We start from the raw sequence: 11439 nt of genomic DNA, 5'->3' as shown, positions 1-11439 counted from the left end.
GCCCATCGGGGGAGAGTGGGGGGGGGGGGGGAAGAGACGGAAAGAGCCCTACACTTCCTTCCCAGGGTGCACTGCAACCGCAGAGGTCCACAGCATGCTGGGAATTGTAGTCCTGTTGGACCAAGCTCTACAGTGTAGCGGCTTGCAGTAACTGGCTGGGAACTTCTTTTTCTAGAGAAGGGAGAGAGAAGGGAGGGAGAGAGGGAAGAAGGAGAGACAGAGACAGAAAGATTAAAGGCGCACACTTTTAATCCCAGCATTTAGGAAGCAGAGGCAGGTTGATCTCTGTAAATTCGAGGCCAAGTCTGGCCTACAAAGCGAGTTCCAGGGCTACGCAGAGGGGCCTGTCTCAAGACAAAACAGAAAGGTTCTTTTTTGAGGAGGATTATTGTGAGTCTCTCACTTCCCAGATTGATTTTAAGTGATTTTTCAACATGGATATATTTATTTGTTTGTTTGGTTGATTAGTTTGGTTTTACACGACATGGTCTCTCGCTGTGTAGCCTCCGCTGGCCTGGAACTTGCTATGTAGACCTCAAACTCACAATGATGTGTCTGCCTCTCATTCCAGAACATTGGGATTAAAGGCGTGCACCACCACACCCAACTTCAACATTCAAATTCAAAATCAACTTAACTCGTCTTTTAAAAGGTATTTTAAAAGATTCTTTCAAAATATTATCACAAGTAATATAAAAACATGAATAATTAACTATTAAGTTTAAAGTCTTAAGGCTCTGTAAGCCCCCCCATTATAGATGCTTTCATATCAAAACTGTCCATTATACTTCCAAAGGAAAAGGTTTATCAGGGCCCAACAATAAAATTGTTGCAGTATCACACGATTCATTCTTTTGTCTAACCATGCTGTCAATCAATCACCTAAATACAAGTTAAAAACTGGACCTATATGTTTAAAAGGTAAACGAATTTAAAAAAAAAATTTTACTTGCATTCAGGAGCCAATGATCTTACAGAAAGTGCTATCACCATAAGGAGTAGGGAGGGCATAACTACACATGAGAAATGAAAGCCTCCATTTAAAAACAAATCTAGCACCACAGATCAATAAATTAATTGAAAAGTAACATTGAATATAATTGCATTTTCAAGACAAAGTTTCTCCTTAGCTTTGGAGCCTATCTTGAAACTAGCTCTTGTAGATTGGGCTGGCCTCGAACTCACAGAGATCCACCTGCCTCTGCCTCCCGAGTGCTGGGATTAAAGGCGTGCGCCACCACCGCCCGATGAAGACTATAAAACTTATGTTACACATTTTTTGCCCTTGATGAAAATAATATGATTAAAATGTAGAACTATACTAACTTGATGATATTAGATATCATAATAAGAATTATACAATTAAATGGAGAAGACTTTACATAAAATTGACAGAACATTTTCCTCAATACATATACATATTTTCAGTCTGGTTAAAATAAAAATTAACTACGTTTTTCAACAGTAACTTAAAGAAGAGTGCTGACATATATTTAGTGAAACTGCTTTAGACAAGTGTTTCTCAACCTGTGGGCCACAATCCCTTTAGGGGATCAAACAACCTTTTCACAGGTTCACCTGAGACCATTGGAAAACACTGATATTTACATTATGATTTATACAGTGGCAACATTACAGCTATGAAATAGCACTATAAAATTATTTTATGGTTGGGGGGTTACCACAACATGAAGAAAAAGGGTTCAGCAACCAGGTTGCAAACCATTGGCTTAGACTATGTTTTAAACAAATCTGAATGAAATTTTCTGTATACAAACTGATGCCTTATAATGTAAGCCCTTGGACCATGACCCATAGAAATGCATTCAACTAGTTTTAGGAATCAAGCATAATTAGCATGTGTTTGAATGAGTCTGAACTCAGAGCCCCTCTCAACCGTGCTTTTCACACATGGGGATGTTGGTCTGGGTTCCTTTCCTGAAAGCTTCTTCTTCCGAGAACCTTTTAGGCATAGAAAGCACAAGAACGGTATCAATAAATACCACAAAGTCATCTAAGGTCAACTTAGAAGGTTAGAAATTCAACGTGGTTATCAGATTGCATTCACATGTCCTGTGCAATTTTTCAACTAAATTTTAGTGAGTCTGTTACTCATTTATTGTAAAATATTAAATCAATAATTTGAAAGGTTATATGCTGTTCATCATAGTTGCCTACAGTCCCAGTACTTGATAGGTTGAGCCTGGAGGAACACCTCCTGTTTAAGGCCAACCTGGTCTACACAGTGATTTCCAGGTCAGCCTGAGCTACGCAGTGAGATCCTGTTTCAAAAACCAAACAAGCACCAAAAGAAAGTTTATATCAAAGAAACCATGTCATAAAAATTAAAGATATGAAATTTGAGAAGATATTTGCAACACACTGATTGGCTAATATTCTTGGCTTAAAATGAATAAAAGGAGATAGATCACTCAAATAAAAAATTATTAATAGGCAACCTAACTGGGCCAAAGTGCCCATATATGGCCACATACTTCCTGAGATGTTTCTGTGGTCTTTAGGTGAAGTTTACCTTTATAGTAGTGAGCAGGCTTTACACAATAAACTCAAGACTGGATAGAACAGTGAAGCTGACTATTCCCTGGCAAGAAAGAATTCTGCAGCAATAAGCCGTTGAATTCGAGCTTTAACTACATCTGTTTTTCTCAGGGGCAGCCAGCCATCTCACGCTCACCATTTTAGACTCTTACAATTCTTTCTGTATGTAAATACATAAAATACATATTTATTAATTAGGAGAATCCACACGAATGGTGGTTTCATATATGACTCTCAACTTCATTACTACTGGGACAGTGTACAGACGTCACAATGAAAAATCACTTCTGGCTGGGCAGTGGTGGCACATGTCTTAAATCCCAGCACTCAGGAGGCAGAGGCAGGCAAGAGGCAGAACTTTGTGAGTTTGAGGGAAGCATGGTCTACAGATTTCCAGGACAGCCAGGTCTGTTACACAGAGAAATGCTGTCTAAATAGAGACACATACAAACAGATAAATAAATCACTGCTTCCCCACCAGGTTGGCAAAAAGAAAGAATCACAACAAAATTAACACAGCTAGAAGAAAGACGATTTTCAAACACTTCTAGTGGAAATAGACACAATTGCCAGCATTTTGGAAAACAATCTATCAACATAAAGTGTGCACATCTGCCACACTAACCCCCGGGGAAACAACAAAAAGAAGCAAGAACATCAAAGAAGAAATTGTTTTCAACTATCGGCCCAATTTATATTGTACACGGGTAAGGCCAAAGGATTTGCACCCCAACAACAAATAACTATTTATCTAAAAATGTCAATAGTCCTAAGATTGAGAAACACTGGCCGGTATATCTATGATTTGGGGTTTGTCTGATTCCATCACAAAGAGCTAGTAAATGCTTTGGTCTGGAGCGAGCATGCCATACAAAGTCAATTTCCATTCTTCTGTCTGTGGAGGAAGAACTTCTATCAAAACCAAGTCCAGGAAATTTCATTATTCTGCTGGGGTTCTTCCCCAAAGCCTATTATTTCTTCTTTGACAATTTCCTATATTTACCCTGTATCTCCAATAGACCCAACTCCAGCTTCCCCTTCTCTCTCCCCTTGGACATCCCTCCATGCCCCTCTCTTACCTTCATGTCCTTACATTTTGTTGTAATCCACTGAGTCTAAGTAGTGCTTCCTGCTAGAACCTCGTTGGCTTCCCTGAGCGAGCACTGTGCAGGAAACTCTAGCTGCAGCAATTTCATTAGTGGAAGGGCCACGTCCTATCTGCAGACAGTGCTTCACAGCAGTCGTGTTGACCTTCCAGCTCTGATACTCTTTCTGCTCCCATACTGTGACATTCCCTGGCCCCTAAGGAGGGGGTTGGTGTAAGCTGTCCCATTAGGGTTGAGCATTCAACAGTCACTTACCCTCACCACGTTGACCAGTTATCAGTGTCTCCACTGTGATGTACCACTCGGGCTCTCTCTGGCCAAGTGAGAGAGCACTAATCTATGCATAGCCGTAGTATTTAGAAGGCAGTTTGACAACATGTCTGTTTATCTTCTGGGTTTCATGATGGGCAACCCTGCTCTGTTTCTTTCATCTTTGCCTCCATCATACAGAATTTAGTCGCCTGTTTACCCAGGAAGACTTGTAAGGACAGGGGATGTTTGGTGGCTAAAGATATCCAGCACTTCTTGAATATTAGTCTCTTCGGGCTCTAGACCAACAGAACACTTATATGTCTCTGGGAACTTATTCTACCTTTGCCTACTTCTTTCAGTTTGATCTTTCTCTTCCTACTTTCTCTTACTGATAAGCAACAGCTTTGATGTAATTTGCAGTTATTCTTCCTCCCTAAAGGAGAGCTCGAACTCATTTCTTAGTATTAGGTTGTAGCATAGCAGCAGAGGTTGTTAAAGGCCTGCACGAATATTCGAGATTTAATCAGAGGCACATGAGACATAGTGATATTGCTGAGAATTATTTTATGCAAAGAGAACAAACTACAGTATTTTATTTCTATACACACAACATGGGAGGAATATTTGAACATTTGGGAAAGCAGATTGTTCGTCAATTGTTAAATTTATATGCATTCCCCCATCCATGATGGTGGTAATTGCAAATGGTTGGGAATGAAATAAAATTTTTACAGAAAGTGTTTTAAACACTTAATGGATATATATTTAAGTAAGCCACTTCATGGCATTAGTAAGCATTGTAACCTCATTATTGCAAATTCTCCATTTAAAAAATCTTGCTGCCCAAGGCCCATTGGGAGAAGTGATAACTCAAACTTTTGATAATTATACTTTATGAGCACATGGTGATTATAAGCTACTTTTCTTTGCTAGTCCCTTTATTGATCTGATAAGTCTCCAGATTGTTCCCTAGAAAAGCACGTTCAATTGAGAACACATAAGAGCACCCTTCCCAGAAGCCCCAGCAAATCAATGTCAAGTTTATGCATCCAAAGCATCATGGGAGGAGTGTCTCGAGAGCCTGGGTCTATGAGCAGTGAGTACTCTGAGATTAAAACTCCCCGGGATAAATTGGAACACTTATTTACCTTAATAAATAAGTTTAGATTTGTGATTCCTTTAAGATTTTTATATGATTATTTTTTGGGATAAATAATAAAATGGTTGATCATTTCTTTGTAACCACAAAATGTAGCCTGCCAGCAAAAACTGGCTAAGAAAAATATTTTGCTTGCTTATACGTAGAAAGCCTATAACAAGTTGCTTAGACATGAATGTGTGTGGGTCTTTGGGAATCATTTGTTTTCACCTGTAATACACAAAACATTCAGTCATGTAAGGGGAATGAGAAACATGCGTTTTTTTTCCTTGTATTTGTCACAATCATTCACTTGAAAAATGGGATGTAATCACATTGTAAGTTGTGTACTGCTTGAAAGATTGTGCCAGGGTAAAAATAAAGTGAAGTGGAAGGAAGACATCAGAAAAGATGTAAAAGAGAAACAGCAGAAAAGCGAAAAAAAATAAAGACGAGAACCCCTGACATGTTGAAGATGTGTGTGCGTGTGCACGCATGTGTGTGCGTGTGTGTGTGTGCGTGTGTGTTCCCCTTTTTCAATGGCTTCAAAGGATTAAGTTTTGCCCTGCTGCTAGCCACAGAGAATTAAGTTCTGCTCCTTCAGAGAAAAAAGTCAATCGTTTGATTAGCCCCCGACTCTATGTCTTCTCTTCAGTTATTGACCCGTTGAGAGCCTGTTCTCGTCAGCAGCAAATACCTATTTGAAACTCCATTGCTTACTATGGGGCCACACTTGTCTTGGCCCCGTCTCATGACCAAAATCCTCCTCTGGAGAAATGAAATGAGTGAAAAAAATAGTTAATGCTTTGGTGAGTTGGAGTGCAGTGATTCCATCTTAGGATGTACAATGTTAACTTCTTAAGAGCTCTGATGAAAAAAGAACATACATGTTTCCTTTCTTCTCTAGCTCACTTATAACTAGTAAGTATTTGTTGAATAAATGTATTGCCTACTGTGCCTTGGGCAGCTTCGGGCACAAGTCTACAATACCAAAAGGATAGCATAGGCAGGCTCATAGTGTATGCATCCTAAAATACAAGATGAATAACAACTATAACACACACAGAGAGAGAGACAGAGGCAGAGAGAGAGAGAGAGAGAGAGAGAGAGAGAGAGAGAGAGAGAGAGAGAGAGAGAGATTCAGCCATTCAGCCAGTGCCAGAGCATTTGAGAAGAGAGGGAATGCATAGCATAATTTAGAGTCCTCCTGGGTTCATCAACAGTAATCCAATAGGTAAAGGGGAAAAAGCTACCCTGATGTCTTATGCTGTAAAGAGACACCATGACCAAGGCAACTCTTATAAAGGAAAGCATTTAGTTGGGGCAGATTACAGTTCAGAATTTTAGTTAACTGTCATCATTGTGGGAAACATAGAGGTATGCAGATGGACATGCTGCTGGGGAAGGAGCTGAGACTTCTACATCCAGATCTGCAGGCAGCAGGAAGAGGGTAAGACACTGGGCCTGGCTTGGGCTTCTAAACTCTCAAAGCCCACCCCAGTGACACACTTCCTCCACCAAGGTCACACCACCTCCTAATCCTTTAAATAACCCCCTGGTGACTAATTATTCAAATATATGAGTCTATGGGGGTCATTCTCATTCAAACAACCATACCTGGGTTGCTATATACTTTTATTATACATTCACTACTCATGATATGAGCTGTGTCTTTCCATTGTGTGTTTAATAGCCCAGTTTTACAAATAATAAAATAGTTTCCAATGTGTTTGTTTTTCTGCTTTATCAGCTTTGGGTAATAAAGATGGGATGTGAAAGTATTAGAAAAATGAGCAAACTGTTAGTCTATATCATCTATTAATACAGCTTCGGAGAGAAATGGCTGCTACTGTGCTCAACGAATGTAAGCCTGAGCTAGAAAAGAGATGAAGTGACTTTCTAGTCACAGTGTATGCTGATAGAGGGCTGGCGATGCTTATTTCCCTTGACTAAGGGCATGATAAGATTCTAAGTGGAAGACTGCTCTGCTAGCTAGACTCTGCTAGCTAGTTTACTTCTCCCATCAGTTACTTGGGAGACTGAGGCAGAAGGATGGCTTTAATCCATGAGTTTAAAACCTGGAGTGTGAGGCCATCATAGGCAACTTAGCAAGTCTCACCTCTTAAAAAATCAAAATGAAAGCAAAAGCCCACTCTTGTTTCATGAGTAAAGTAGTTCCTACCCAATGAGTATCCTGGTCTTTCCTTAATGGTGGGGTCAGGGGCTGTTTGTTCTTATTGTCTGGGTTAGTTTTGTTGTTGCTTGATGGGTCTTTGGGTTTTAGTTTTTGTTTGTTTGTTTGTTTTGGCAGGGTTTTACTACTTAGCTCAGGCTGGACTTGACCTCTGGATACTCTTGCCTCTGCCTCCCAAGAACAAGGATTATAGGCCTGCAATGTGGTGCCCAGCTCTTTCCATATTCATTTAAAGTTATCAGTGATGCTGAAAGAATAAATTCTGTTTCCCTTTTTCCCATCCCCTCATCTTCTCAGATAGGATCATGTCCTTGGTGCAGGCTTAGTAAATATTTCCTGCATGAACAAATATTGGGCAAAGAAACAAATGTAAGCAATTGAATCCCAGCTATGCAGGTTTAGTAGCAATGTGACCTTGGTCGGGTTACTTAACTCTTCTACCTTTCTACAAAAGGACAAGGGTAAACGACATGTTTGCTTATAATAAAAATTAAATAATTATTACATCAATCCCTTTTGTGGGTGGTGGCTTCAATGACCTTACCACCTTCCATGAAGCCCCACTCCTTACAAGGGCGGGGAGCCATTCAACTTTTCCTTAGAGACCAAGTTTCTACTGCACAAACCATGAGAAAGCAAACAGCAATCAAACAGTGGGTTCTCCCCTCATCACCCCTCTGTCTCTGTCTGTCAGTCAGTCTGTATCTGACTCTCTGTTTGTCAGTCTGTATCTGAGTCTCTGTCTCTCTGTCTTTCTGTCTCTCTCGTGTGTGTGTGTGTGTGTGTGTGTGTGTGTATTTGTGCGCGTGTACAGACATGAACATCTTGGAAACAGTGCCCAGATGCACCTGAGATCGATAAAATGCAGTTCTTCTACCACAAAAGCTTTTTGCTTTCAGGTAAATCTGGGATAGTGAAGATGACAATGACTATAATACAATTCGAATGCATTTTCATTCCAATAGTGACTTCAGATTCTGCTTTAAAAAAAATTAAATTTGCCGGGCGGTGGTGGCGCACGCCTTTAATCCCAGCACTCGGGAGGCAGAGGCGGGCAGATCTCTGTGAGTTCGAGGCCAGCCTGGTCTACAAGAGCTAGTTCCAGGACAGGCTCTAAAAAAGCTGCAGAGAAACCCTGTCTCGAAAAACCAAAAAAAAAAAAAAAATTAAATTTCATGTTTGGCCAGCATTCACTGACGATAACCGAACATCTAATACAGCTTTCCAGGTCTCGCCATTTCTGACACTTAACAGTTTGAATACACTAAGAGAGTGGTTGAAGTCTTTTCAAGTAAAGAGGGAGACTGACAAAAAGGGGGGGGGGCTCAACTCTCGAGTTACTTTACAGCTTATAGATGGAATGCCCGACATTACATAGATGAATACATGATTCTGTAGATGTAACTGCCAATCTTGCAATGTCTGTTATCAAAACCTCATCAAAATATCCCATGCTATCTTGGAGGAACACTGTGAGCTCTGAACTGAAACAAAGCTAGTAGAAATTTGGAAAAGCAAAGTTCAATAAAAGGTAATATTGTAGAACGAAAAACCTCACAAATGGGTAGATTGCATCATTATCTATGTCTATAACATGTTTGTGGAACTAAGAAATGGGAAGTTATTGATCTTTAATTCAACAGATGTTCAATGAGATGGTTTTTAGAATATCAACCTGATTTGATGAGAACATATAGTGGCTGAGCTTTACTGGGAGTTTTAAATGAATGAATCAGAGGCAATATGACGGTTAGGGCAAATCCCCTTAAGGTCAAGATCCACCTGTTTTGACCCTAGTTCTAAAGGAAACAAAACTACTATGTTCAGTTAAGAAGTCTACCTGTGACAGGAATGCTAGCCTGTGGGTGGAAGGATCCGGATATTCTCCTTATCACCACTAGAGGGAGCCCTTATGTGTTGTAAGGAGAACTTAACTGATGTTTCAAGATCACCACCCCTAACTGTGGCTTCTCACCCTGCACTGAGCATTGGGTTTATACTTTGACTTAGAAATAGCGACAAGCGCCTCCTCTCTCTCGAAATCAGTTACTGCCTGATTTCCGTCCACTCCCTGGCAAGCTTTTCTCACTGGGCAGTCTGTTCAGTCTGGGGCATTTCCCCCCGGATCTTAAGCAACATCTCCATTTGGGATGCAATTATAAAATGAATTCTGTCGAGGTTTGTGAAGAATTTTGCTGGGATTTTGATGGTCATTGCATTGAATTTGTAGATCTTTAACTCAATTTCATATAGAAAAGCAAAAAAACCCAGGATAGCCAAAACAATCCTGTACAATAAAAGAACATTTGGAGGCATCACAATCCCCAACTCCAAGCTCTACTACAGAGCTCCAGCACTGAAAACAGCCTGGTACTTGCATAAGAACAGACAGGAGGACCAATGGAACTGAATCAAAGACCCGGATATTAATCCAAACACCTACGAACACCTGATTTTTGACAAAGAAGCAAAAAATAAAAATGGAAAAAAGAAAGCATATTTAACAAATGACTGTTATTTATCATAACTCCATATCAACATGTATAATAATAAAAATAGATCACTATCTATCACCATGCACAAAACTCAAGTCCAAATGGCTCAAAAACCTCAACATAAAGCCAGTCACACTGAACCTCATAGAAGAGAAAGTGGGAAGTACACTTGAATGCACTGACACAGGAGACCACTTCCCAAATATAACCCCAGCAGCACAAACACTGAAAGAAACAATAAGTGGAACCTTCTGAAACTGAAAAGCTTCTGTAAAGCAAGGGACGCAGTCAACAAGACAAAACGGCAGCCTACAGAATAGGAAAAGATCTTCACCAACCCCACATCAGACAGAGGTCTGATCTCCAAAATATACAAAGAACTCAAGAAATTGGTCATCATAAGAAAAAATAATCCAATTTAGAAAATGGAGTACAGACCCAAACAGAGAACTCTCAACAGAGGAATCTAAAATGGCTGAAAGACACTTAAAGAAATGCTCAACATCCTTAGTCATCAGAGAAATGCAAATCAAAACAATGCTGAGATTCCATCTCACACCTGTAAGAATGGTCAACATCAAAACCACGGATGACAACTTATGCTGGAGAGGTTGTGGGGTAAAGGGAACACTCCTGCATTGCTGGTGGGAGTGCAAGCTGGGACAGCCCCCTTTGGATATCAGTACAGTAATTTCTCAGAAAATCAGGAAACAACCTTCCTCAAGACCCAGGAATACCACTTTTGGGTATATACCCAAAGGATGCTCAATCGTGCCACAAGAACATGTGCTCAGCTATGTTCATAGCAGCTTTGTTTGTCATAGCCAGAACCTGGAAACAACCTAAATGTCCCTTGACCAAAGAATAGATAAGGAAAATGTGGTACATTTATTTATACAATGGAGTACTACACAGTAGGAAAAAATTAATGACATCTTGAAATTTGCAGGCAAATGGATGGATCTAGAAAACATACTGAGTGAGGTAACCCAGACCCAGAAAGACAATTATCATATATGCTCACTCATAACTGGTTTTTAGACATAAAGCAAAGAAAACCAGTCTACAATTTACAATCCCAGAGAATTTAGACAACAATGAGGACCCTAAGAGAGACATACATGGATCTAATCTATATGAGAAGTAGAAAAAGACAAGATCTTCTGAGTAAATTGGGAGCATGGGGACCATGGGAGATGGTTGAAGGGGAGGGGAGAGAAAGGGAGGGGACCAGAGAAAAATGTAGAGCTCAATAAAATCAAGAAAATGAATTCTATAACCACTGCATTGGCACCCCAAAGTAAGGCATTGTAAACACAGCGCAGACAGCAGAGTCCAAAGATAACTGGGCAAAAATGAAGTTGACTTTTTTCAATCTCAGCTGGCTAAGGTCTAGGGATGGAAAACATGCGAACAAACTAGCTCCACACTGCACACGAGCCAGCCAGCTCAGTGAGGACTCCTTAGCGGTGATTCCCAGCAGGCCCTGTCTTGCTTTCTCTAGCCCTCCAGTTCGAAGACCTGCGTGGTTCAGCTCCTACCCGAGGTTCCCGACTTTACATCGGTCTCAGATCACCGACGTCTCCTCCGACAATGGAACATTTCCCTTTCCCTTACACATAGATCCAAACAGGACGGGCCTGGGCGCTCGTCAATGATGGAGGATGTAGGCGATGAGGAAGTCAGAAGAGGAAT

Source organism: Arvicola amphibius, chromosome 17 (genome assembly GCF_903992535.2).
Source record: "Arvicola amphibius chromosome 17, mArvAmp1.2, whole genome shotgun sequence".
Classification (NCBI taxonomy): Eukaryota; Metazoa; Chordata; class Mammalia; order Rodentia; family Cricetidae; genus Arvicola; species Arvicola amphibius.
Note: the sequence above shows the minus strand (reverse complement) of the source record.